Raw genomic sequence first — 27536 nt, forward strand, 5'->3', positions numbered from 1 at the left:
TGGTGTTGGGAAGGGTATGGTCATGCAGTTTGGTAAAATAGTCATAGTCATAGTCATATTCATACTTTATTGATCCAGGGGGAAATTGGTTTTCATTACAGTTGCACCATAAATAATTAAATAGTAATAAAACCATAAATAGTTAAATAGTAATATGTAAATTATGCCAGGAAATAAGTCCAGGACCAGCCTATTGTCTCAGGGTGTCTGACCCTCCAAGGGAGGAGTTGTAACGTTTGATGGCCACAGGCAGGAATGACTTCCTATGATGCTCTGTGTTGCATCTCGGTGGAATGAGTCTCTGGCTGAATGTACTCCTGTGCTCAACCAGTACATTATGTAGTGGATGGGAGACATTGTCCAAGATGGCATGCAAGTTGGACAGCATCCTCTTTTCAGACACCACCGTCAGAGAGTCCAGTTCCATCCCCACAACATCACTGGCCTTACGAATGAGTTTGTTGATTCTGTTGGTGTCTGCTGCCCCAGCACACAACAGCAAACATAATCGCACTGGTCACCACAGACTCGTAGAACATCCTCAGCATCGTCCGGCAGATGTTAAAGGACCTCAGTCTCCTCAGGAAATAGAGACAGCTCTGACCCTTCTTGTAGACAGCCTCAGTGTTCTTTGACCAGTCCAGTTTATTGTCAATTTGTATCCCCAGGTATTTGTAATCCTCCACCATGTCCACGCTGACCCCCTGTATGGAAACAGGGGTCGCCGGTACCTTAGCCCTCCTCAGGTCTACCACCAGCTCCTTAGTCTTTTTCACATTAAGCTGCAGATAATTTTGCTCAGACCATGTGACAAAGTTTCCTACTGTAGCCTTGTACTCAGCCTCATCTCCCTTGCTGATGCATCCAACTATGGCAGAGCCATCAGAAAACTTCTTCTAAAGATGACAAGACTTTGTGCAGCAGTTGAAGTCCGAGGTGTAAATGGTGAAGAGAAAGGGAGACAAGACAGTCCCCTATGGAGCCCTAGTGCTGCTGATCACTCTGTCGGACACACAGTGTTGCAAGCACACGTACTGTGGTCTGCCAGTCAGATAATCAAGAATTCATGATACCAGGAAAGCATCCACCTGCATCGCTGTCAACTTCTCCCCCAGCAGAGCAGGTCGGATGGTGTTGAACGCACTGGAGAAGTCAAAAAACATGACCCTCACAGTACTCACTGGCTTGTCCAGGTGGGCGTAGACACGGTTCAGCAGATAGACGATGGCATCCTCAACTCCTAGTCGGGGCTGGTAGGCAAACTGGAGGGGATCTAAGTGTGGCCTGACCATAGGCCGGAGCAGCTCCAGAACAAGTCTCTCCAGGGTCTTCATGATGTGGGAGGTCAATGCCACTGGTCTGTAGTCATTGAGGCCGCTGGGGCTCAGCGTCTTCGGCACAGGGACGAGGCAGGACGTCTTCCACAGCACAGGAACCCTCCGGAGCCTCAGGCTCAGGTTGAAGACATGGCGAAGTACTCCACATAGCTGAGGGGCACAGGCTTTGAGCACCCTGGTACTGACACCATCCGGTCCTGAGGCCGTGCTTGGGTTGAGACGTTTTAGCTGTCTTCTCATCTGTTCAGCTGTGAAGCCCACCGTGGTGGTTTCGTGTGGGGAAGGGGTATAAAAGGAATAAAAATGAAGACTATTTTCTAAACAGGGAGAAAAATTCAAAAATCTGAGGTGCAAAGGGCCTTGGGAGTCCTCATGCAGAATTCCCTAAAGGTTGAATTGGTGGTGAGGAAGGCAAATGCAACGTTAGCATTCATTTCTAGCGGACTAGAATGCTGAGGCTTGATAAAGGACAGTTGAGGCCTCAGTTGAGCAATTTTGGCTCTCTATCTCAGAAAGGATGTGCTGACATGGTGACAGTTCAAAGGAGGTTCACGAAAATGATTCTGGGAATGAAAGGTTTATCATCTGGGGAGCGTTTAATGGCTCTGGGCCTGCCCTCTCTGGAATTTAGAAGAATGAGCAGAGATCACATTAAAATGTATTGAATGTGGAAAGGCCTAGATAGAATGGAGAGGATGCTTTCTAGAATGGAGGAATGTCCATTTAAAGCAGAGATGAGGAGGAATTTCTTTAGCCAGGGAGTGGTGAATCAGTGGAATTTGTTGCCACAGGTGGCTGTGGAGGCCAGATCATTACGTGTATTTAAGGTGGAGGCTGATAGATTCTTGATTAGGCAGGGTGTGAAAGGCAGGAGAATGGGGCTGAGAGGGAAAATGGATCAACCATGGTGAAATGGCAGAGTAGACTCGATGGACCTAATGACCTAATTTTGCTCCTACATCTTATAGTCTTATGGTCACATCCACCATCCTGACCATTGGGCACCATGGGAGTGTAGCAGTTAGTTAGCACTTAGAGCAATGGTTAGTGCGATGCAATATAGCTCAGGCCTCACAGAATTCGGAGTTCAATCTGTAAGGAGCTGAGAGTCCTGCCCATGTACATGTGGGTTTCCTCTGGGTGCTCCGGTTTCCACCCACAATCCAAAGACATATGGATTAGTAGGCCATTGTAAATTATCCTCTGATTAAGCTAGGGTTAATCAGTGGGTTGCTTGGCATTGCGGCTCGTTGGGCCAGAAGGGTCTGTTCTGCTCTGTATCTCTAAATAAGGAAACTTCTCTCTTCCACAACTGGTGGCACACAGTGCCTGCAACCCATACCATCCACAACATATGCTACAGTCACATTAGATCATAAGAACTAGGAGCAGGAGGTGGCCTTCTGGCCTGTTGAGTTTGCTCCAGCTTCCAATAAGATCATGGCAGACATGTGGACATAACCTTTAATTCCCCTGCTGAGCAAAAATCTTACTGTCTCTTAAATATACTCTATCTAAGGAGAGAATTCCGTAGATTCATATGCTATGGGCCCCGCATTTTCGAGGGCCCCGCACTAAATGCTTGCAAGTTGCAGTCTGGTGAAATCGGCATCTCACCGTATCTTCACGACTATCTGGCAACGCTGTTGTTTTCATGTCGGAGCTGCATGCTGCATGGTACGTGTGTGCAGGCATGTGTTGGCTCCTTGCTGTGTCGTGGTGAGATCTCCCACGGTCCCAAGCCACTGCAGCGTGCGCTGTTACGCCGCCGGAAGGTGAGCCGCTGACTTTGACTGTGCGCTATGTTTTGCTGTCTGGACCAGTTGAAAGGTTTGTGTAGTTTTTGGATGTGGAAGGTCATAGTGCTGAACAGCTCGCTCAAAGTTTACTTGACTTTTTAAAGGAAAATGAGATTGATATAAAAGACTGCCGTGGTCAAAGTTATGACAATACCAGCAACATGAGTGGCAAGTATAGTGGCTTACAGGCACGAATTAAAGAGCTGAATGAGTTTGTGGATTACATTCCATGTTTTGCACATTCACTAAATTTGGTTGGAAAATGTGCTGCTGAATGTTGCCAAGAGGCATTAATTTTCTTTCAATTTGTAGAAAGTCTTTTTTTCTGCTTCTACTTATCAGTGGGATCTCCTTTCTGCTGCATTATCTGATGGTGGTGCTCATTTGCCAATTGTGAAGACACTGCTGCCCCCCTCACTGGACCCCCTGCATTTCGCGTACCGTCCCAACCATTCAACCATTCAACCATTGCCATCATCCTCCACCTGGCCTTAACCCACCTGGACAAAAAAAGACTCGTATGTTCGAATGCTGTTCATAGACTTCAGTTCAGCATTCAACATAATCATTCCTCAGAAACTGATTGGAAAGCTGAGCCTACTGGGCCTGAACACCTCCCTCTGCAACTGGATCCTAGACTTCCTGACTGGGAGACCTCAGTCAGTCCGGATTGGAAGCAGCATCTTCAACACCATCACACTGAGCACGGGGGTCCCCCAGGGCTGTGTGCTCAGTCCACTGCTGTTCACTCTGCTGACCCATGACTGTGCTGCAACACACAGCTCAAACCACATCATCAAGTTCGCCGATGACACGACCGTGGAGGGTCTCATCGGCAAGAATGATGAGTCAGCATACAGAGAGGAGGTGCAGCGGCTAATGGACTGGTGCAGAGCAAACAACCTGTCTCTGAATGTGAACAAAACAAAAGAGATGGTTGTTGACTTTAGGAGGACACGGGGCAACCACTCTCCGCTGAACATTGACAGCTCCTCCATAGAGATCGTTAACAGCACCAAATTTCTTGGTGTTCACCTGGCAGAGAATCTCACCTGGTCCCTCAACACCAGATCCATAGCAAAGAAAGCCCAGCAGCGTCTCTACTTTCTGCAAAGGCTGAGAAAAGTCCATCTCCCACCCCCCATCCTCACCACATTCTACAGAGGTTGTATTGAGAGCATCCTGAGCAGCTGCATCACGGCCTGGTTCAGAAATTGCACCATCTCGGATCGCAAGACCCTGCAGTGTATAGTGAGGTCAGCTGAGAAGATCATCGGGGTTTCTCTTCCTGCCACTACAGACATTTACGCCACACGCTGCATCCGCAAAGCAAACAGCATTATGAAGGACCCCACGCACCCCTCATATAAACTCTTCTCCCTCCTGCCATCTGGCAAAAGGCACCGAAGTATTCGGGCTCTTACGACCAGACTATGTAACAGTTTCTTCCCCCAAGTCATCAGACTCCTCAATTCCCAGCGCCTGGACTGACACCAACGTACTGTACCCTCTACTGTGCCTATTGTCTTGTTTATTATTTATTATTATTTATTGTAGTGCCTGCACTGTTTTGTGCACTTTATGCAGTCCTGGATAGGTCTGAGTCTAGTGTAGTTTTTGTGTTTTTTCTTACGTAGTTCAGTGTAGTTTTTGTATTGTTTCATGTAGCACCATGGTCCTGGAAAATGTTGTCTCATTTTTACTATGTTTTGTACCAGCAGTTATGGTTGAAATGACAATAAAAAGTGACTTGACTTGACTTGACCAGAAAAGGATGTCGGATACCAGGTGGTCAGCTTGTGCAGATGCAACAAAAGCACTTTTACACAGCTTTTCTGCAATAAAACAAGTTTTGGATGACATTTCAAATAACAATAGTCAGAAGGCAGAGTGTTGACAACAGGCTCATGGACTACTTTCAACCATGATGAAGTTGGAAACAGGAATAATGGTCATATTGTGGGATCAAGTATTACAGCGTTTTCAAATGACCAGTGCTTCTTTGCAGTCTTCTGGCCAAGACTTGAACACAGCTTGTGCACCCTATGAATTCTTGCATGGATATATTCAAGCTATGCGGTCTACTTTTTCAGACATTGAGCAAAAAGCCAAGGATCTAACTAAGTGTGAAGATTATCAAACTCGAAGAAAACACAAGCAAAATCGCGCATATGATGATTTCAGTAGTTCCAGCACTCTTGATCCACTTGTTGAATCTCGAAAGCCTCCCCAGAAGTTTAAAAGCCGAACATTTCTTGCCATTATTGACAGCTTGCTTTCTGCCCGGTCAAAAAGGCAGAAAGCTTATCTAAAGGTGAATGATGTTTTTGGATTCCTTCATCAGTTACAGTTGTTTACACCTGTAGAGATCATAAAGAGGTCATAAAATCTTATTGAATCATATCCGGATGATCTGGAAGAAAGTCTTTTTGTAATTATATGTTTTATTTATTTATTTTTAAATTATATATTTTAATTTTATTATAAATAAATTATTTATTACAAACAAACAAAAAAACCCACAAAAAATACAGCACATCCACAAAAACCACAACCATAACAAAATCAAATTAAATGTTGAGCATCAAAAGGGAGAAAAATATAAAGGCAAAAGTAAACATACACAGCAGAGGTGCACTGCACCAAAAAACCTCAGTCCTCACCCCGTGAGAAAATCCAACACAGGGCCCCATATCCTTTCAAAGATGTCCCCTCTGTCCTCATTACACAGTCTCAGTCTCTCCAAATGTAAAGTATTTGCCAGTTCTCTCAGCCACAGATCGTACAGAGTCCATTTTCCACGTTTGCAGGATTAACTTCTTAGCGATCACCATTCCAAACAATGCAGCCACTTTTTCACACTTATTGGCTGAAGATAGAGAGCTTGTTTCTCCAAGGATGGCTATGAGTGGGTCTGGTTCCCACCGCTTCCCAAAAGCCTCAGAGAAACAGTGAAAAATACTTTTCCAGTATGCATTAAGCTTACAACATGACCAGAATGAATGTGACAAGTTACTGTTCACAGATTTACATCTATTACAAACTAGTGAAACATCAGGGTAGAAACTGTGCAACTTTTCTTTGGAATAATGGAGTCCATGTATTGTTTTAAACTGTATAAGTCTGTGTCTGACATTGACCAAACAATCATGTATACTCTTTAAACACTCATCCCAGACCTTCTCTGTCAGTTCTATACCCAATTCATCCACCCATGCCCGTTTAAAACCTGCAATATTTACCTGAGCTCCATTATGTAGGATCTGATAAAAATAGGATACCACACTACGAGAAACAGGATCAGATGTATTTATTGTCTCCAGGGACTCATGTCTGTCTAAAACTTCAAAGTTAGGTACATATTTCCTAACATAATCTCGAATTTGTAAATATCTAAAAAAGACTAGATGCCGGGATATTGTAAACTGCTTGTAACTGCGCAAATATCTGGAAGAAAGTCTTGATGAAGAATTTGTGCAGTTTACTGAACTGTTGAAAACTGATCTTGTTTCTCATACTGGTGCCAAACAAGACCTTATAGAGTTACAGTTGTACTGTTTGATAACTGACAATTCTTTGGAGTCATATTTTCCAAATGTAGAAATTGCCTTGTACATCTATTTGTCATGCATGGTTACCAACTGCAGTGGAGAACACTCATTTTCAAAACTGAAAAGGATTAAAAATGAACTAGGGAGCACCATGGGTCAAAACAGATGAACAATCTCACTCTAATGAGCATTGAACATGAACTTCTGCATGAAACAGACATTTCCAGTATCATCAACAAATTTGCTCATGCTAAATCTAGAAAATGTAACTTTTAAATTGTAGTTTTGTTACTTTTGACATTTGAAATTGATACCTACATGTAAGTAATACTATTACTGAAGTGTCAGACATTTGTCGTATCATCTGGCTGTATAGCAAATGAAAAAATTGAATTACTTTACTATGCAAGTAAATAATTTATGTTTGAATACTTATGTGCATTTTTTAAAATTTAGGGCCCCTTTATAACATATGCTACAGGCCCCACACTAGCTTAATTCGGCCCTGCTCAAGACCAACCCTCTCATCTCCAGAATTAATCTGGTGAACCTCCTCTGCACCACCTCCAACGCCAGTAAATCTTTCCTCAAGTAAGGAGACCAGAACTGCATGCAGTACTCCAGGTGTGGCCTCACCAGTACCTTGTACAGTTGCAGAATAGATTCAATTCCTCTAGCAATGAAGGCCAACATCCTATTTGCCTTTTTGATATCCTGCTACACCTGCATCCGATCCTTTGCAATCAGTACACAAGCACTCCCAAGTCCACCTGCACTGATCTACGGTAAATAAGTGTAAAGGGCTGCAGTTCAAGTACAGGCTTGCAATACCGGACACTCACCATGTCACACCTACCCACTCACAAACACTTGGCACTGCCTCTCACACCCTTTCACATACGTGTGCCAGACTCACCCCTTCACTCCCTCACACTCACATTCGCAGTCACATTGTCTCACACACCCTATCACCCTCACTCACACCCTCCCACACTCACCCTCTCACACACACATGCTCATTGCATCACACGCTCTATCACCCTCCACCCTGACTCACACCCTCCCACACACACTCACTGCCTCACACACCCTCCCACACTCACCTGCCCACTGCCTGGCACACGCTCTCACACTCACCTGCTCACTGCCTGGCACACCCTCTCACACTCACCTGCTCACTGCCTCTCACACCCTCACACTCACCTGCTCAGTGCCTGGCACACCCTCTCACACACCTGCTCACTGCCTCACACACCCTCTCACACCCTCTCACACCCTCACACTCACCTGCTCACTGCCTGGCACACCCTCTCACACACCTGCTCACTGCCTCACACACCCTCTCACACCCTCTCACACCCTCACACTCACCTGCTCACTGCCTCACACACCCTCTCACACCCTCACACTCACCTGCTCACTGCCTCACACACCCTCTCACACTCACCTGCTCACTGCCTGGCACATGCTCTCACACTCACCTGCTCACTGCCTCACACACCCTCCTCACACTCACCTGCTCACTGCCTGGCACACCCTCTCACACTCACCTGCTCACTGCCTAGCACACCCTCTCACACTCACCTGCTCACTGCCTCTCACACTCACCTGCTCACTACCTCTCACACCCTCTCACACTCACCTGCCCACTGCCTGGCACACGCTCTCACACTCACCTGCTCACTGCCTGGCACACCCTCTCACACTCACCTGCTCACTGCCTCTCACACCCTCACACTCACCTGCTCACTGCCTCACACACCCTCTCACACTCACCTGCTCACTGCCTGGCACACCTTCTCACACACCTGCTCACTGCCTCACACACCCTCTCACACCCTCACACTCACCTGCTCACTGCCTCACACACCCTCTCACACCCTCTCACACTCACCTGCTCACTGCCTGGCACACGCTCTCACACTCACCTGCTCACTGCCTCACACACCCTCTCACACCCTCTCACACTCACCTGCTCACTGCCTCTCACACCCTCTCACACTCACCTGCTCACTGCCTCACACACCCTCTCACACCCTCTCACACTCACCTGCTCACTGCCTGGCACATGCTCTCACACTCACCTGCTCACTGCCTCACACACCCTCTCACACTCACCTGCTCACTGCCTCTCACACCCTCACACTCACCTGCTCACTGCCTCTCACACCCTCTCACACTCACCTGCTCACTGCCTCACACACCCTCTCACACCCTCACACTCACCTGCTCACTGCCTCACACACCCTCTCACACCCTCTCACACTCACCTGCTCACTGCCTGGCACACGCTCTCACACTCACCTGCTCACTGCCTCACACACCCTCTCACACCCTCTCACACTCACCTGCTCACTGCCTCTCACACCCTCTCACACTCACCTGCTCACTGCCTCACACACCCTCTCACACCCTCTCACACTCACCTGCTCACTGCCTGGCACATGCTCTCACACTCACCTGCTCACTGCCTCACACACCCTCTCACACTCACCTGCTCACTGCCTCTCACACCCTCACACTCACCTGCTCACTGCCTCTCACACCCTCTCACACTCACCTGCTCACTGCCTCACACACCCTCTCACACCCTCCTCACACTCACCTGCTCACTGCCTGGCACACCCTCTCACACTCACCTGCTCACTGCCTGGCACACCCTCTCACACTCACCTGCTCACTACCTCTCACATCCTCTCACACTCACCTGCTCACTGCCTGGCACACGCTCTCACATTCACCTGCTCACTGCCTGGCACACGCTCTCACACTCACCTGCTCACTGCCTGGCACACGCTCTCACACTCACCTGCTCACTGCCTGGCACACGCTCTCACACTCACCCTCTCAGTGCCTCACTTTTGACACTCACCATCACACTCACCTTTTCACAAGCTGAGCCAGAATTTAGTTGCCAATCCCTCACTGCCCTGAGAAGGTGGTGGTGGGCTGTCCCTGTCAAAGTTCAAATTTGTTATCTAAACCTTGAGGTTCCCCTTCTTGCAGATGGATCCACTAAAACCCACACACAGCAGGGACCGACTAACATCCAATGTGCAGACGAACTGAAAAAGGAGATACCCAGACGGTGAGCTGCGGATTTCCCGAAAGTGAGCCCACAGGTGCTGACACCAGTGAAGCTGGTCCAGAAGCCCGATGGCTCCGGGGTGACGACTGCTCCCGAACCTGCTGTCGTGGGGCCGAAGACTCCTGCACCTCCTGCACCAAGGCAGCAAAGAGGGAGAAAGGTCAAACGCAGGCAGACGGGACGGTCTGGATCTTCGCCTTAACTGGTACGGCGCTGAGCACGGGTTCGTTTACCACACTCCCGCCTCGACACAGCGTCCGCCTCCAGCGGTAGATGCCCGGCGATTCTTAACTGTCAAGTTTGCGGACTGTTGGAGATCGTAACTTCCCTAGTTCATTTAGGCAGTTCAAAGTATATTTCTTAAAAAGAAATGACAGGCCGCGGATTGCAGTGACCATTGTTTAGAAGTATCAGCCATTGAGATTGGATAATTTTACTGCCAGATGGTACAGAGAGTTTGTAGGGTGATTAAAAAGAGTGGGGGGTATGGACAAGGTGAGTGAGTGGCAAGTACTCATTGATGGAGGGTAAACGTGGAAACATATCAGAACATCCGCATTGGTGCGTTCAGTCCTGAGAGATTTGGTAATGTTGATGTTCGAAGGGATCTCGGTGGGCCTGCACACAGATCACGGTTGTGATTTGTGGTTCTATCTCAGTCCTCAGTCTTTATTATTATTATTATTATTAGCTATTATTCCGAGATACAGCGTGGAACAAGTCTCCTGACCCAGTGACCCACCTATGTAACACTAGCCTAATTACAGGACAACTTACCAATTCACCCACTGCTGGGAGGAAACTCGCTCACAATCTCCCAGACAGCACCGGAACTGTGGACCGCGCCAAGCTATAATAGTGCCGCGCCCTAAAAGGCATTTAAGAGGGCCGATTGTATGTTTGCCTTTATAATGCACGTGTTTACACACAAGAGTATACAAGTCTTATTGCAGTTGTATTGACCTTTGGTGACACCAGACCTGCCATAGAGGGGAGAGGGATTGTTCACCAGTGATGCCAGGTTTGTTGTACATGAAAAAGTTGAGTAGACTTGGACTGTATTCTCTAGAGGTTAGAAGAACGAGAGGCGATCTCATGGAAATTTCTGAAAGACTTGACAGACTGGATGCAAGCAGGCAGTATCTCCTGACTGGGGAGTCGAGGACCATGGGGGCACAGCTGGAGAATAAGTGGTAGGCCATTTAGAACTTAGGTCAGGAGAGATTTCTTCACTCCAGAGTGATGAACCATAGGAGTTCTCTACTCCAGTGGGCTGTGGCCGGTCAATTATTCTTCATTCAAAACAAATCACCAGATTTTTGGACATTAGGGGAACCTTTTAAAGGCAGGAGGTGGAGTATGCTTTATGATTAATTCATAGTGGTGCACAAACGTGGCAGTTCTGTCTCAGTTCCGCTTGCCCGACCTGGAATATCTAGCGATGAAATGCTGTCCATTTTATCTGCTGAGGGATTTTTTCCACCTGGTAGTGGTGTACATTCCACCTCAGGCCAACATTAGGCAGCCACTGGAGGAGCTGAGCACCGTTATCAGCAGCCACGAAACAGTAAACCCTGATGCCTTCCCAATCATTGCAGGGGATTTCAACCAGGCCAGCCTGAAGTCATCTCTGACCAACTACCCCCAACATGTCACCTATGGAACCAGAGGAGCCAACTCACTGGACCACTGTCACACCGCCATCAAGAAAGCTCACTGTGCCACCCCACGCCCCCACTGTGGATTAACCAGGAGATTTGTAGTGTGCTGCGGGCTAGATCTGTGGCTTTCAAGTCTGGTGATTCAGAAATATACAAAAAGTGTAAGTACAACCTAGGGAAGGTTATTTTGCAGGTGAAGAAACAATTTTGATTGAGGGAGGTTGGAGATGGACTCAGATGTAAATCAGATCTGGCAGGGTTTGCAGGCCATTGCTTCTTACAAGGCAAAACCAAACGTCAGGAATGGCTGTGATGCCTCACCCCCAGACGGATCAACACCATTCATGCACATTTTGATAGGGTGAAGAAAATTACTCCTGTGCAAATCCCTGCAGCCTCTGGTGACCCTGTGATCTCCGCCCTGGAGGCCGACGTCGGACCATCTTTTGGGAGGGTGAACCCTTGCAGGACTGATGAAGGGTCTCGGCTCGGAACGTCGACTGTTTAGTCATTTCCATACATGCTGCCTAACTTGCTGAGTTTCTCCAGCATTTTGTGTGTGTTGCTCTGGATTTATTAGGTTTAGATTAGTATAACATACTTGGCTGTAAAAGGGTAACATGTAGAGATCTGGTCACTATAGACAAAAAGGTAGAGTTCCATAATACTGCCCCTGCCCAGTTGATTCTGTCTGGCTATTTGTCTGTCTCTTCTCTCTTTTCTTTCTCTCTCTCCCTCTCATTCCCACCCCCTCTCTATCTCTCTCTCTCCTCCCTCTCTGTTCTTTCTCTCCCTCTTTTCTCTCCTCTCCTTTCCCTCTCTGTTCCCCCCCATCCTTTCATTTCAGCTGTTCAGGAAGATGGAGACATTGAGGTGAATGAGGAAGGTGAGTGAGAGTTTCACTGCTGACCGCCTGCCTGTTGATTGCTGCCAGAGAAGGAGTCAGTGAGTGGCCTATCGATGTGTGGCCCGCTGTGGCAGGTGGGTAGGCCTCTCTTTCCGTATGGTGTGGTGTCCCTCTCTTCTGATGATGTCGCTGGTATCGTGGTTCTGTGTTTATGGACTGTGGACCTTTTTAGACTGATGGTTTTATATTCAGTGTTTTTGCCACCCGTTCCTTTTCCGTTTTGTTGTGCAAGGGGAGGGGTTTGGGGGTTGATATTCTGTTAATTTTTTTGTGCAGGGGAAGGGTTGTTTTTGGGGGTCATTTTTCCTGTTCTGTTTTGCGTGGGAAGGTTTGAGGAGGTTGATGATTGAGATACTGTTCTTTTTTGTCTGGCTGGGAGTGGGTTTTATGTTTCTTTCTGACTGACTTTCATGTTCTTTCTTTGTTCTGTGGCTATCTGGAGAAGACAAATTTCAGAGTCGTATATGGGTACATGCTTTGATAATAAATGAATATTTGAACCTTTGAATATCAGGCCATTTGGCCCATCAGTTCTGCTCCATCATTCAGATGTAACTGATTTATTTTCCCCTGTCTTCTCCTCAGAAATTTTGACACCCTTACTATTCAAGAACCTATCAACCTCTGGTTTAAATATATTCAATGACTTGGCCTCCACAGCTGTCTGTGGCAATGATTTCCACAGATTCATCATCCTCTGGCTAAAGAAATTCCTCCTTATCTCTATTTGGATGTCCTTCTATTCTGATGCTGTGCCTTATGGTCTTAGACTCTCCCACTATAAGAAACAGCTCTCCACGTCTACTCTATCGAGGCCTTTCAATTCAGCTAACTTCGAAAACTTTGACAAACTTCTTTAGATGTAGTGAAGAGTATATTGATTGCCTGCATCACAGCCTGGTATGGGAGCAATAGTTCCATTGAATGGAAAATTCTACAAAAAGTAGTGGATATGGCCCACTACTTTACCCATCATGGGTAAAACCCTCCCTGCCATTGAGCACATCTACATGAAACACTGTCATTGGAAAACAGCATCCATCATTGACCATCCCACCACCCTTTTCTTGCTTCTGCCATCAGGGAGAAGGTACAGGAGTATCAGGACCCACACCACCAGCTTCAAGAACAGTTATTACCCTTCCACCATCAGGCTCTTGAACCAAAGAGGATAACTTCACTTGCCCCATCTTTGAAACGTTCCCACAACCAATGGACTCACTTTCAAGGACTCTTCATCTCACATTCTCGATATTCATTGCTTATTTATTATAATTATTTCTTCCTTTTTGTATTTGCACAGTTTGTTGTCTTCGGCTCTCTTGTTGAACACCCAAGTTGGACATTCTTTCATTGATTCTATTATGGTTATTATTCTTTAGATTTGCTGACTATGCCCACATGAAAATGAATCTCAGGGTTGTATATGGTGACATACTTTGATAATAAATTTACTTTGAACTTTGAATAATATTCGATAGGTTTCAATGAGATCCCAATGAGATAGTTAACAATCCACATGAACTATATGCTCACCATGAGGTTCGGAATTTCTCTGCCATTTCTATAAAAATGTCCAAAATTTTCAAGGAGATTTAAAAGAATTTTTTTGTGGTATAATCACTGTGGGAAGACACCACAGGAAGCTCACACAGGTGTATAGTAACTGGACAGCACTCTGTTTTCAGTAATATTTGAATTTGGGATAAATATTTGCCATGAGTATTGGAGGATCTTCTTTGCTGTCTACAATCAAACTGTAGGTTTTTGAGTCTCACCGGGTGAAGCTTTTCAACTGTGGCTGGTTTATTATTCTTCTCAACCCAATTCTCCTGCCTTCTCCTCATAAACTTTGACGCTCTTACTAATCAAGAACCAATCAACCTCCAGTTTAAATGTATCCAATGGTAAAGTAGCCTACAGGACAATAATAGACAACAGAAGAGAAGAGAGAATAATCAGATCCAACGTTATTATCATCAACATGAAACTTCTTGTTTTGTGGCAGCAGTACAGCACCAGATAAAAAAAGAACTTGAGTCACAATAATAAATAAATAAACACTGCCAAAAAGGAATAGTGAGGTCGTGTTCATGGACTGTTCAGAAATCTGATGGTGGGGGAAAGAAAGTGTCCCTAAAATGGTCAGTGTGGGTTTTCAGGCTCCTGTACCTCCTCTCTGGTGGTAGTAGTGAGAAGAGGGCATCTGGAGGATGGTGAGGGTCCTTAGTGATGGACACTGCTTGCGCCAGTGATGAAGCTTGCTGAGTCTCTGTAGTCTCTCGCTGTCCTGTGCATTGCTGACTCCATACCAGGCAGTGAAGCAACCAGTCAGAATATTCCTCACAGCATCTGTTTCACCCAGGATAGATCCCCCAATGAGGACTGGTGTGTTCTCCCAGTGTCTCCTTGCTGAAGCCCACCTTCAATCCCTTGGTCTTACTGACATGAGTGCGAAGTTGTTGTTGTGACACCACTCAGCTGGCACTGTATGCCTCCTTGTCACCGTCTGAAATTGTTCCAACAGTACTTGTGTCATCAGGTGATGATGCTGTTAGAGCTGTGCTTAGCCACACAGCCATGCGTGTAGAGAGATAGTAGAGCAGTGGGTTAAGCACACATCCTTGCCCGAGTGATGGTCAGTGAGGAGGAGATATTATTACCAATCCGCACCGACTGTGATCTCCTGTTGAGGGAGTCACAAATCCAGTTGCAGAGGTCATAAACACAAGAGATTCTGCAAATGCTGGAAATAGGGGCCGTGCACAATCCTAATTTGATGGAGACTGACATGAGAAGCACAGAGGAACATCTGGAGAAACTTCTGAAATGCCCGCTTCGCTGCCACTGCTACTGTGAGACCGAGAATCTCCGGAGGGGAAGGCCCCAAATCCTCGGCTTTGCCTATTGCCTGTTGCCGGGGCCGGGGTCGAAACGCTCAGCAGAGATGGTGCTCGGTGCTCGGTGTTGGAGGGCTGGTCGGAGGCTCGAAGTTTTCGGACGGACTCAAGAGTCGGCTGTGGTCGGGGTGCTCCCAGGGTGCTGCATCGGCAAGTTTGCAGCGCTGGAAGCTCATGGCAAGAAGAGAGTTTCTTTTCTTTCTACCGTCTGTGAGAGATGATGGGACTTTCGAGAGACATCGAGACTTTTTTTTACATAGTCTGTTCTTCAACAAATTACAGTACAGTATTGCTTTGCACTGTTGTAACTATATGTTATAATTATGTGTTTTTTGTCAGTTATTTTTAGTCTTGGTTTGTCTTGTGTTTCTGTGATATCATTCTGAAGGAACATTGTATCATTTCTTAATGCATGCATTACTAAATGACAATAACGTGTCCTCATAATCTAATCTAATTTAACTATAGAGCAATACACACAAAGTGCTGCAGGAACTCGGGTGTAATCTAAGGAAATGAATAAACTGTCTATGTTTCAGGCCAAGACTCTTCATCAGGACTGGGAGGGGAAAGGGAAGAAGCCAGAATAAGAGGGAGGGGGAGAAGAAGGTGTACAAGCTAGAAGGTGACGGGTGAAGCCAGGTGGGTGGGGGAGGGTGTATAAAATAGGAAGCTGGGAGGTGATAGGTGGCTGGAGAAGAAAATCAGAAAAGAAAGGAGGAGGGGCACTAGGGGTAGATGATAGGCAGGTGAGTAGAAGAGAAGGGGTAATGGAGGAGGGGCGGAATGGGAAATTAAAGAGCGAAGGGGAGGGGGAAGTATTACCAGAAGTTGGACAAATTGATGTTCATGCCACCAGGCTACTCAGACAGAATATGAGGTGGTGCCCCTCCAACCTGACAGTGGTCTCATCATGTCTGCAGAGGTACAAAGGTGCTGAGTTTTCAAGTTTGTGGACTTCAAAAGCTGGAGTGGGTAATGTAAATGCCTGCAGTGAACAAGGCCAAGCCACTTAACACACCGAGTCAGACATGCACCCAGTGTAAACATGGTGTCTGCGAAGCTCGGGCTGTATTATCAATGCCAGACATGTGTCCTAGAAAAAGAGATGAACAGGATCGATTATCTGATGCAAATACCCCACATCCTTACATCATCACCAGCCTGGACTCCTGAACTCCCTCCCCAGTAGCTTTCTGAGCATTTTTCTCATGAGGCCTGCAGAGGCTCACTCCCACCCTCTCAATTAAGGATCAGTATTAATTGCTACAGGGTAGTGGAGTAGAGATGTGTCACTACCAAAGGAGATGTAAGGCACCTTCTCTCCGCGAGCCAGCAGGTCACCGCTGGGCGAAGTGTTGCACCTGTTTGGCATCACCCCCCCTTCCTCCATGATCAGGGTCATGTGAAACCATGGGAGCAGCTGGTGGATGCTCGTACGAGCAGCTGGTGCAGATCACAAGTCCTGGTTGTGCGACCACTGACACCAGGCAGACAATCTCTGAAGAGTATTGAAAATGGCTGGGGTCACCCATCTTGTGAAGACACTGACCAGAAGAAGACAATGGCAAACCACTTCTGCAGAAAAAAATTGCCAAGAATAATCATGGTCGCCATGATCACCCACATCGTACAACACAAAACATAATGATGATGATGATTAATTGCTAGCATTACTGACAATGCACACGACCAAGACAATGAGTATGAAGAAATGAATTTGCCATTCTGCCTGCTGGTACTGAATGAATATGCCACGACTGCCACTGAAAATATCTACAAGGCATGCTGTCACAGGGAAGCAGCATCCATCATGAAGGACCCCCACCATCCAGGCCATGCTCTATTCTTGCTGCTGCCATCGGGAAGGAGGCACAGAAGCCCCAGGACTCACAAACAGTTATTCCCCCTCAACCATCAGGCTCTTAAACCAGTGGGGATAGCTTCACTCAATTTCACACACCTCAATACCGAACTGGTTCCACAACCAATCGACTCACTTGCAAGGACTTTACAACTCATGTTTTTGATATTTATTGTATACATTTATTGTTACTTTATTTTTTTCTCTTTTTGAATTTGTGGCTGAGGAACTGGTGCAGGGGTCAGGGTTTAGATTTATGGATCTTTTGGATCTCTTCGGGGGGGGAGGTACGACTTATACAAAAGGGATGGGTTACAGCTGAACCCGTGGGGGGGGGGAACCAATATCTTTCTGGGCAGGTTTGCTAGAGCTGTTCAGGAGGGTTTAAACTAATTTGCCAGGGGGATAGGAACTGGAGATAAGATAGTTGGTTTACAAACAGAGGCAATGTGTAGTGAGACTGCTAGTAAGTTGATGGGGCAAAATTGCAGTCAACAGGAAGGTGGACAAAATTGAAAAATGTGATTAGAGGTCGGAAGGTGTTATGATTGAATGTGAGCAGTATACGGAATAAGGTAGATGAACTTAAGCACAGTTATAGATTGGCATGTATGATGTTGTGGGCATCGCAAATCATGGCTGAAAGAAGATTATAGCTGAGCGCTTAAGGATACACATTGCATTGAAAGGACAGGCAGGTAGGCAAAGGGGGGGGGCAGCATGGCTCTGTTGATAAAAAAAAATGAAGTCAAATCATTAGGAAGAAGTGATACAGAGTCAGGTGTTGAATTATTGTGGGTAGAGCTAAGGAACTGCAAGGATAAAAAGACCCTGAGGGGTGTTATAGTGTATACCTATCCCCAAACAGTAGTAAAGATGTGATCTACAAACACAATGGGAGATAGAAAATGCATGTCAAAAGGGCAATGTTACAATAGTCATGAGGGATTTCAATATGCAGGTAGATTGGGAAAATCAGGTTGATGCTGGAAACCAAGAAGGAGAATTTCTAGAATGCCTACGCTTTTTAGAGTAGCTCACGGTTGAGCCCACTATTCTGGAATAGGTGTTGTGCAAAGAACCAGAATTGATTAGCGAGCTTAAGGTAAGAGAACCCTTGGGGGAGAGAAATCATAATATGTTTGAATTTACCCTGAAATTTGAGTAAGAGAAGCTGAAGTCAAATGTATCAATATTACAGTGGAGTCAAGGGAATTACAGAGGCACAACAGAGGATGTGTTCAGAATTGACTGGAAAAGAACACTGGCAGGGATGACAGTGGAGCAGCAATGGCTGGAATTTCTGGAAGGCGCATGATATATATAGATCCTAAAGAAGATGAAGTATTGTAGGGGCAAATGACACAACATGGCTGACAAGAGAAACGAAAGCCAATGTAAAAGCCAAAGCCAGGGTATATAATAGAGAAAAAGATAGTGAGATGTCAGAGGATTGGGAAGCTTTTAAAAACCAATGCTGAGTTCCTCCAGCATTTTGTGTGTGTTGCTTGGATTTGCAGTATCTGCAGATTCTCTTTTGTTTATCAAATGCACACGTTCCCGATACGTCTCACAGGGAGAACATACGAACTACACAGGAACGGCAGGAGCCAGGCGGATTGCGTGAATAGGGTGGCACTGGGGTGGAGCTTAGTTTATGACAGACGATGTTGGTCGACCAATAGCGTATAGAGTGGGCGGGGCGCGGATGTGACAGACAGGAAATCCGCCGCATACGTTGACAGAAAAGGAGGGGACGGTATTGACGCCTATGTAAGGGCGGGTCTACGTCGGTGACGGACAGTGGGCGGGGCACCTTGGATGACAGACAGGGGCGGAGCTCCGTGGGTGACGGACAGTGGGCGGGATACTGTTGTTGACCGACAAGGGGCGGGGCAAGCAGGAGTCGCCATTTTCCTGCACTATGGAGTTCGGCAGATACGCCAGCGACCGGGGGCAGGCCTAGTTGGAGAGCCCGAGCCAGAGCTGGTGCTTCTCGGTGAGTCCAGCTCCCGCCTGTTGCCTCAGACAAGGTGGGGGCGGGGTGTGAACTGGTGAACAGGGGCAGCTAAGATGTTCATTGGCCGGAGAGGAGGGGGCGTTTTTTTCACACAAACAGTCGGCAAGATGTACTTTATGAAGTCCTTCAGTTAGTTACAAGAATTGCAAATCAGGGAGGTCAGGTAAAATTTCTATGGGTTCCAGAACATGTAGGGGTGAAGGGGAATGAGAGGATGGATGAGTTGGCAAAGAGGGCGTTAAAGAAAGAAAATGTGGAAATGCACATTAGTATCAGTAAAGCAGAGGTTAAGTGTGTAATCTGGGAAAAAGTCAACCGAATGTGGCAAGAAAGATGGGACAGGGAGGGGAAAGGGAGGCATTTATATCAAATACAAAAGAGTGTTGCAGTTACTCGGGTAGGTAATGGAAACAGAAGAGAGGAAATTGTGTGGACTAGATTAAGGCTGGGACATTGTGCAATAAGCAAAACATTGAAAATGATAGGGAAACACCAGACAGGATTGTGTGAGGAATGTCAGGAAGAGGAGTCAGTAGAACATGTAGTTTTGTGTTGCAGGAAGTATGGGATACAGAGAGAGATGATGAGAAATAAATTAAGGGAGTTGGGGATGCAGGAATTCACATTAAAAGGGTTGCTGGGCATGGGTGAGAGAGCACAAGTCTGGGTATTTTTAGTGTTTTTAAGGGGTACAGGAGTTTTTTATAGAATATGATGAATAAACAGGAATAGGATACTAGGATGGTCAAAGATGGGAGGGTGAAGTGTAGGTGTGTGTGTGTGAGAGAGAGATTGGGTGAAGGGATTTAGAATGTATGTCTAGTGCACATTCCGGAGCAGAGAGTGGCGGTAATGCACCATTAAGCTGGATGCCAACCGCCGTAAAACAAGATACAGACAGACAGAGGAGGGGGCGTTATTGTGCAGCAATGGGACGGTGGAGATTTACGATGCGGTTGGGGAGAGAGTTAAGTCACGGATGGGGGAGATCGGGCAGGGCTGAGGGTTCACAGGATGGGGAGGTCGGGCAGGAGTGAGGAGGGAGAAGTTGGGGTGGGGGAGAGAAAGTGGCATGGGGTGGGAGGGTGTGATCGGTTAGTGGGAGGGGTGATTTGGTGAGGTGGAGGAGTCATGGGATAGAGTCTGAACAGGATGGGGAGGAGGGAGAAGTTGGGGTGGGAGGGAATGGCGTGGTGGAAGGGAGGTTGCGCCAGGGGGGCGGGGCTGATGTGTTGTGGGGACAGGGTGATTGGAAGCTGATCGGGTGAGGAAGAGTGATCACTTGGGAGACAGTATTGGGGGTGGGAATGACTTGGGGGGAGGCCGTTCAGGAGGTGGGCGGCTGCTTTGCGGTGAGGGGGGATAGGGTGAGGATGGGGATGTGAGAAGTGGAGCGAAGGAATGGGGGTGTGGATGGGGCAGGGTTCGTAGGTGTGGGCATGGGTCTGAGAGGAGGCAGAGTGAAGTGGGGGCATGTTAAAGGTGGATGATGTGTGGCAAGGAGGAGTGGGGAAGGAAGGGAGGGCACAGTGAGGCTGGTCCTGCTTGTGGGGGGTTGGTGCCTGTGGGGCTCGGGTCAAGTTGGAGATGAGTGGATGGGTGAAGTGCTTGTGGAGCAGGGTCACGGCTGGACGACAGAAAGGAGCTTGGGGAAGAGATGGTTGTGGGGAGATGGATTAGAGGGGTGCACTGTTCACTTGAATTGAATTGACTTTATTTCTTACATCCTTCACATACATGAGGAGTAAAAATCTTTATGTTACGTCCCCGTCTAAGTGTGCAATGTGCAATCACAGTAATTTATAATAATTTAAAATAAATTTATTTATAATATAGAACAGTCAATGCAATATAGAGTACACTCAAATCAGCGTGAGTTAATCAGTCTGATGCCCTGGTGGTCCTGGCTTTTATGCTGTGGTACCATTTCCCAGATGGTAGCAGCTGGAATAGATTGTGGTTGGGGTGACTTTGGAGAGAAATGGAAACGGGAGGGTTAAAGTGACAAAGGATGAAGATGGTCAGTGTGGCAGAGATGTTCATACAGTAAAGGTTTGCCAGCCCAGTGGAGCGAAGTTGTTTACCTTTGTGGAGGAGCCCAGAAGTTCCAGAAGTTTACACTTGTCCTTATGTAGCTTTCTCTATCTTATGTTCCTGAGTTGTTGAATCAAATGATGTAAGCACAGCCTTGTGTGAGATTTATTATCTCCCCCCCCCCCCCCGTGACCTTCCCTGCCATTGGGGGAACTCAAAATCAGAATCAGGTTTAATATTAATGGCACATGTTGTGAACTTTGTTATCTTTGTGACGGCAGTACAATGCAATTACAGTATGTACCAGGTGTCCCCCGCTTTTCGAACGTTCACTTTACGAAACCTCACTGTTACGAAAGACCTACATTAGTACCCTGTTTTCGCTTTCAGAAGGTGTTTTCACTGTTATGAAAAAAGATTCAGCGCGCGATAAAAAATCAGAGTGCGGAAAAATCAGTGCGCGATAAAAGACAGCGCGTGCCGGAGCAGCAGCTCTCCCCCGGATTCGGAACTGCTTTGCTTTAACATTTGCCTGTGAGCAGCCGTTTGCAAGATGAGTTCTATGGTATCGGAAAAGCCTGAAAGAGCTCGTAAGGGTGTTACACTTATGGTAAAACTAGACATAATTAAGCGTTTTGATCGTGGTGAACGAAGTAAGGACAATGTGAGTTTGGCTTGTGGAAGCTGACGAACGTGATGTTGAAGAGGTTTTGGCATCCCATCACCAAGAACTGACAGATGAAGAGCTGATGCAATTGGAAGAAAAAAGGATAACAATGGAAACTGAATGAGTAATGATAAAGTATGACTTTAATTTTGAAAGGGTACGTTGGTTTAGGGGATTTTTGCAGGATGGTTTGAGTCCTTATTAAAGAACTGTGTGATAGAAAAATCAAGCAAGCCTTCCACATCAGCCACAGCAGACGACGAATCTCGACCTTCGACATCGAGGCGGGCAGAGATAGAAGAAGATGAGCTGCCTGCTCTAATGGAAACAGATGATGAGATGACACCCCAGTGTCCCACCACCCCAACCCCCAGGCCACGGACAGATAGCGATTCGCGGAGAATGCAAAGGTAGTCGGGAGGCATACAGCACATCTTTAAGAAAAAAGCCGAAATAAACATGCTAATTCATTAGGTGCCGCCGACACGTAATTGTCGGCCCAGATCAGAGATGACGCAATTGGAAATCAGCACTGATCTGGGCCGACAATTATGGGCGGCACCTAATTAATTAACATGTTTGTTTCGGCTTTTTTCTTAAAGATGTGCTGTGTACCTCCTGGCTACCTGCGTTCTTTGCGGCAATGTATCGCTCAGCGGCCCGGAGGGTGGGGGCCACTGCACTACCCAAACTCCGACAAGTCTAACACACCATCATCAGTGTGTTCGGCAAGCTGTCTTCCCGATTCCCGTAAGTGATACTACACTGTACATACATTATTTCTACTTTATATCGGCTGTGTATTTTAACGTGTTATTTGGTAAAATTTGGCAGCTTCATAGCTTAAAGGTTACTGGTGAGCGCTTCTGCGTGTTTCTGCTGAGAGCGCTTGCGTGAGATTTTCTGCTGACAGCGCTTGAGTGCGATTTTCACTACGGAGAGCAGTGCAGTAATGATTGTGGAAAAGTATTTCTACTTTATATAGGCTGTGTATTTATCATATCATTCCTGCTTTTACTATGTGTTACTGTTATTTTAGGTTTTATGTGTTGTTTGGCATGATTTGGTAGGTTATTTTTGGGTCTGTGAACATTCACAAAATTTTCCCATATAAATAAATGGTAATTGCTTCTTCGCTTTACGACATTTCGGCTTACGAACCGTTTCATAGGAACGCTGTACCTTCGGATGGCGGGGGAAACCTGTAGCTGATTCCAGTGGCATGGAAACCACAATGATTGGAGCTGATGGATTTGTTGCAGCCTTCATCCGCCTTCACAGCCGTTGAGTTCGAAGTAACTTCGTCCACCTGTTCCACCGTTGAGGTCTTGGTTGGGTTGTTCTTTGTCAGGGACCTCACCCTCGACCTTACCGCCATGGGTGACCCTACCAGGAGCATAGCTCCAGACGGCATTGCTCTCGGGATCACAGGACTACACAAGCTTCTCCACCACGACAAGGTGACAATCCATGGAGAGTACAAAGTAAATGGTAGGATACTTGGTACTGTGGAGGAGCAGAGTGATCTGGGAGTACATGTCCACAGATCCCTGAAAGTTGCCTCACAGGTAGATAGGGTAGTTAAGAAAGCTTATGGGGTGTTAGCTTTCATAAGTCGAGGGATAGAGTTTAAGTGTCGCGAGGTAATGATGCAGCTCTATAAAACTCTGGTTAGGCCACACTTGGAGTACTGTGTCCAGTTCTGGTCGCCTCACTATAGGAAGGATGTGGAAGCATTGGAAAGGGTACAGAGGAGATTTACCAGAATGCTGCCTGGTTTAGAGAGTATGGATTATGATCAGAGATTAAGGGAGCTCGGGCTTTACTGTTTGGAGAGAAGGCGGATGAGAGGAGACATGATAGAGGTGTACAAGATATTAAGAGGAATAGATAGAGTGGATAGCCAGTGCCTCTTCCCCAGGGCACCACTGTTCAATACAAGGGGACATGGCTTTAAGGTAAGGGGTGGAAAGTTCAAGGGGGATATTAGAGGAAGGTTTTTTACTCAAGAGTGGTTGGTGCGTGGAATACCCTGCCTGAGTCAGTGGTGGAGGCAGATACATTAGTGAAATTTAAGAGATTACTTGACAGGTATATGGAGGAATTTAAGGTGGGGAATATGGGAGGCATGGTTTGAGGGTTGGCACAACAATGTGGGCCGAAGGGCCTGTACTATTCCGTGTTCTGTGTTTATCTTGCTAAGCAGCGTCATGTGCGGCACCTTGTCAAAAGCCTTCTGAATATCCAAATACACCACATCCACTGCATCTCCTGTGTCGGCCCTGCTTGCAATTTCCTCAAAAAATTGCAGTAGGTTAGTCAGGCAGGATTTTTCTTTCAGGAAAACAGTTTTTTTTGTATTATTATGTATTGCATTGTACTGCTGGAAAGTTGACAAATTTCACAACATCTGCCGGTGATATTCAACCTGATTCGGATTATTTTGCATAGTACTGTACATCTTGCATCTAATGTGTTAAAGTACGTGCCAAACAGCAAGAGTCCTGGTATTGACGTCAATGGTACACTGCTAGTTGCTGGCTTCTAATCACAGTGGCGCCCCCACCCCGGCTATCACCCTTATTTTCCTATTACTAGGAGAGTATTGGATACATTTTGCCAACTTGTTTTGTTCCCATGGACTGTAACCGTTTGGATCAGTTTTCGATATGCAGCCTTGTTAAAGGCCGTACTGAAGTCCATGTAAACTATCTCTCGTGCTGTGAGCATGTTTTCCATTATACTGGTGCTTTACCGTACCTGTGTACATGACAATAAATTCGACTTGTATTCAGTTATCTCTTCAAACTATTCAATTAAATTAGTCAGACAGGATCTCCCACTAACAAATTAGAGCTGAACACAAGGGATTCTGCAGCTGTTGGAAATCCAGAGCAACACACACAAAATGCTGGAGGGACTCAGTAAGTCAGGCAGCATCTATGGAAATAAAAGTTTTGGACCAAGCCCCTCCTTCAGAATTAGAGCCGATCTCTGATGAACTCGTGATTTTCCAAGTGTTGATTAAACTTTCCCTCTTTATTTTTTTCCAATAATTTTCCTTACCACTGACATTAGATTAATTGACCTATCCCTGCTGGCCTTAAATAAAGGGATGACTTTTGTTGTCTCCCAAACATGTGATATCTCACCTATGGCCAGCTAAGATATAATCATTCGGGCCACACCAATCCCTTGCCTTCTGTTGCAGCCTGGTATGTGCCATTCCTTTGATCTCACACCTTACCAATAGCATCTAGCACACTATGTCTGTTTGAAAGGAGACTGTCAAAGTCTGCAGAAGAACTGTGGCAAGTTCTTCAAGATACTTTTAACAATCTACCAGTCGATTTTCTTATAAAACTGCACAATGGAGAATTGATGCATTTTGTAGACAAATGGTGTCATGCCAAATATTGATTTGATTTAGTTTTTTACTGTTTATTGCTTTTTATAGTAAATTGTTTGATATTTATTATTTTTGAAAGCATCTTTGCTTTACATAATTTTTTTTACATGGGCATTTACATTTTTTACATTTTTTTTTACATTATATTAAGGTGGGTCAGCCATAATGAATGGCAGGGCAGGTTTGAAAGGCCGATCCCTGCTATTTTTTTCCCTTGTGATATCTTACAGGGAGGTGAACTACAACTTGTGCAGCATGTCAGTGACCATAATCTTATGTGCATTCTTCATGGCAGAGGCATGGCACACCATTACTTTGGGTAATATTTCAGTTCATGCCTTGCACAAAGTGTGGTGTAAACATATCCTCAGTATTTCATCAGGAGACAGCTCAGTGATCTCCTGGTCCAGGCCTGCAGGCATTCTTCTCATCTGCTGTGCATAGTTGTGGAGATCGGTACTGTCCATACTTTTTCTTCCTCTGCCTCTGCCTCTGCCTCTGCCTCACTTGGGGAGTTAAATGAAGTTCCACGAATTTATAGATCAATCTGGATGGGTGAACGAGGGCCAATGCAGCACTGGAGCGTTGGCAGAGTATTTCAGAATTAAAATCTGAGTCAGGTTTAATATTACTGGCATATGTTGTGAAATTTGTTGTTTTGTGGCAGCAATACTGCAACAAGAAAATAGTGAGGTAGGGTACAAGAGGACCACAACCTTTCCGTGGTTTGGAGGTTTGCGTGCCTCAGTGACCCGGAGAGCTATGTTGGCTGGAGTCAGGTCTTGTGCTTTGGCTCTTGATAGGGTCACCCATGCCAAACAGGTCAAAGTGTCGAGTCCATACTAAAGAGTAGTCCATTGGTCCTCCAGGTTCAGGGTTTCAGCTCAGGGCTAACAATCCTGACTGGTTAACTAAAGTTGTTGCAGAAACAGTAATGAAGAATCCTTCTACACAGACGGAGATGAAGGACCTTCATTGCTGCCCTGAACACCAGCAGCATAACGAGCAGTAAGTGGGGTACATTCTTTGTCTGTTCAGAAATTTGATGATGGAGGGGAAGAAGGAGTTCCTGAAACACTTGAGTGTGTGTCTTCACACTCCTGTACCACTTCCATGATGGTAGTGATGAGAAGAGGGCATGTCCTGGGCGATGGGAGGTTCTTAATGTTGGATGCCGCCTTTCTGAGGCATTACCTTTTGAAGATGTCCTTGATGCTGGGGAAGGCCAGTGCTTATGATGGAGCTGGCCGAGTTTGCAACCCTCTGCAGCCTTTTCCAGTCCTGCCATGGATCTCTAATTGTCTGAGCGAGTTTAATTGAAAAGTACTTGCAACACATTGCAATCAATGTCTTCCCTGACTGGATACTGAACCTTGCTGGTTTTATGTGCCATCTGATAGTCGTAGTCATAGTTTATTGATCCCGGGGGAAATTGGTTTTCGTTACAGTTGCACCATAAATAATAAATAGTAATAAAAGTGATGCTTGCTGGAATGGTTCTGAAGTGGTAAAAAGTGATTCTGGAGTACATGTTGAGATTCAAGTTCCAGGCTTCTCTTTCTAGGTTGTTGTAAGCTTTGGCCAGATGTGCACTCACACCTCAGTGTGACAGAGCAGTTTTACTGCGAGGAAGTTTTTGACTTCAAGTACCTTGGGTCAAAAATGATGAGTTTGGAGAAGGACATAAAGATAAGGAAGGCGCTGGCGTGGAGGGCTATGAACGACATGAAGGAAATCTTGTCGAACCTGACCACAGGGCTTAAAAAGAGGATCTCCATAGCAGTCATAGAGTCCATTCTCGCGTACGGATGCGAGACGTGGACACTCACCGAGACGATGTGAAAGTCTCTAGATGGTTGCTATATACGAATGCTCCGGATGGCTCTTGACGTGAGTTGGCAAAACAGCACATGACGAACGTCGAGCTCTATGACGACCTACCGATGCTCACCACTAAAATCGAGGTGAGAAGACTACAACTAGTGGGGCACTGTCTATGCCACCCCGAGCTACCTGCCAGCCTAGTCATCATATGGGAGCCCAAGCACGGGAGGATGAACCCTGGGCACCCTCCCAAGACTATGGTCAACACGCTCCTAGAAGGCAGTGGCGTGGCTAATGTAGATGAACTGAACACACTGATGAGGGAGAGGGAGAAGTGGAGAGTCCGTCATCGTGCCCGATGCCAGCCCCCAGGCCTGAGTCGACGTAGTAGTAAGTCTGGATAGCAGTAACGCAAAATGGTGGTGGTTGTCTGTCGTGTCTGACGATGACAGGAAAACTGTGTGGAAGAGTTTTT

The 27536-nt window shown here is 46.3% G+C and overlaps 1 protein-coding gene across 2 annotated transcripts in view; it reads left to right on the plus strand.

The window, feature by feature from the left end:
• The first annotated feature begins 18983 nt into the window (after positions 1 to 18983).
• The window catches only part of LOC134346902 (E3 ubiquitin-protein ligase RNF167-like), a 184760-nt gene continuing 176207 nt past the window's right edge, over positions 18984 to 27536 (plus strand). Inside the window, exon 1 of one of the 2 annotated variants that reach the window (XM_063048736.1) lies at positions 18984 to 19106. The gene's annotated coding sequence lies outside the window, so the exon portion shown is untranslated. Of the gene's footprint in view, positions 19107 to 19245; positions 19286 to 27536 lie in introns of those variants that run through there. The other variant, XM_063048737.1, reaches the window with a different exon arrangement.

The sequence above is a fragment of the Mobula hypostoma genome, chromosome 5, assembly GCF_963921235.1.
Source record: "Mobula hypostoma chromosome 5, sMobHyp1.1, whole genome shotgun sequence".
In the NCBI taxonomy this organism is placed as follows: domain Eukaryota; kingdom Metazoa; phylum Chordata; class Chondrichthyes; order Myliobatiformes; family Myliobatidae; genus Mobula; species Mobula hypostoma.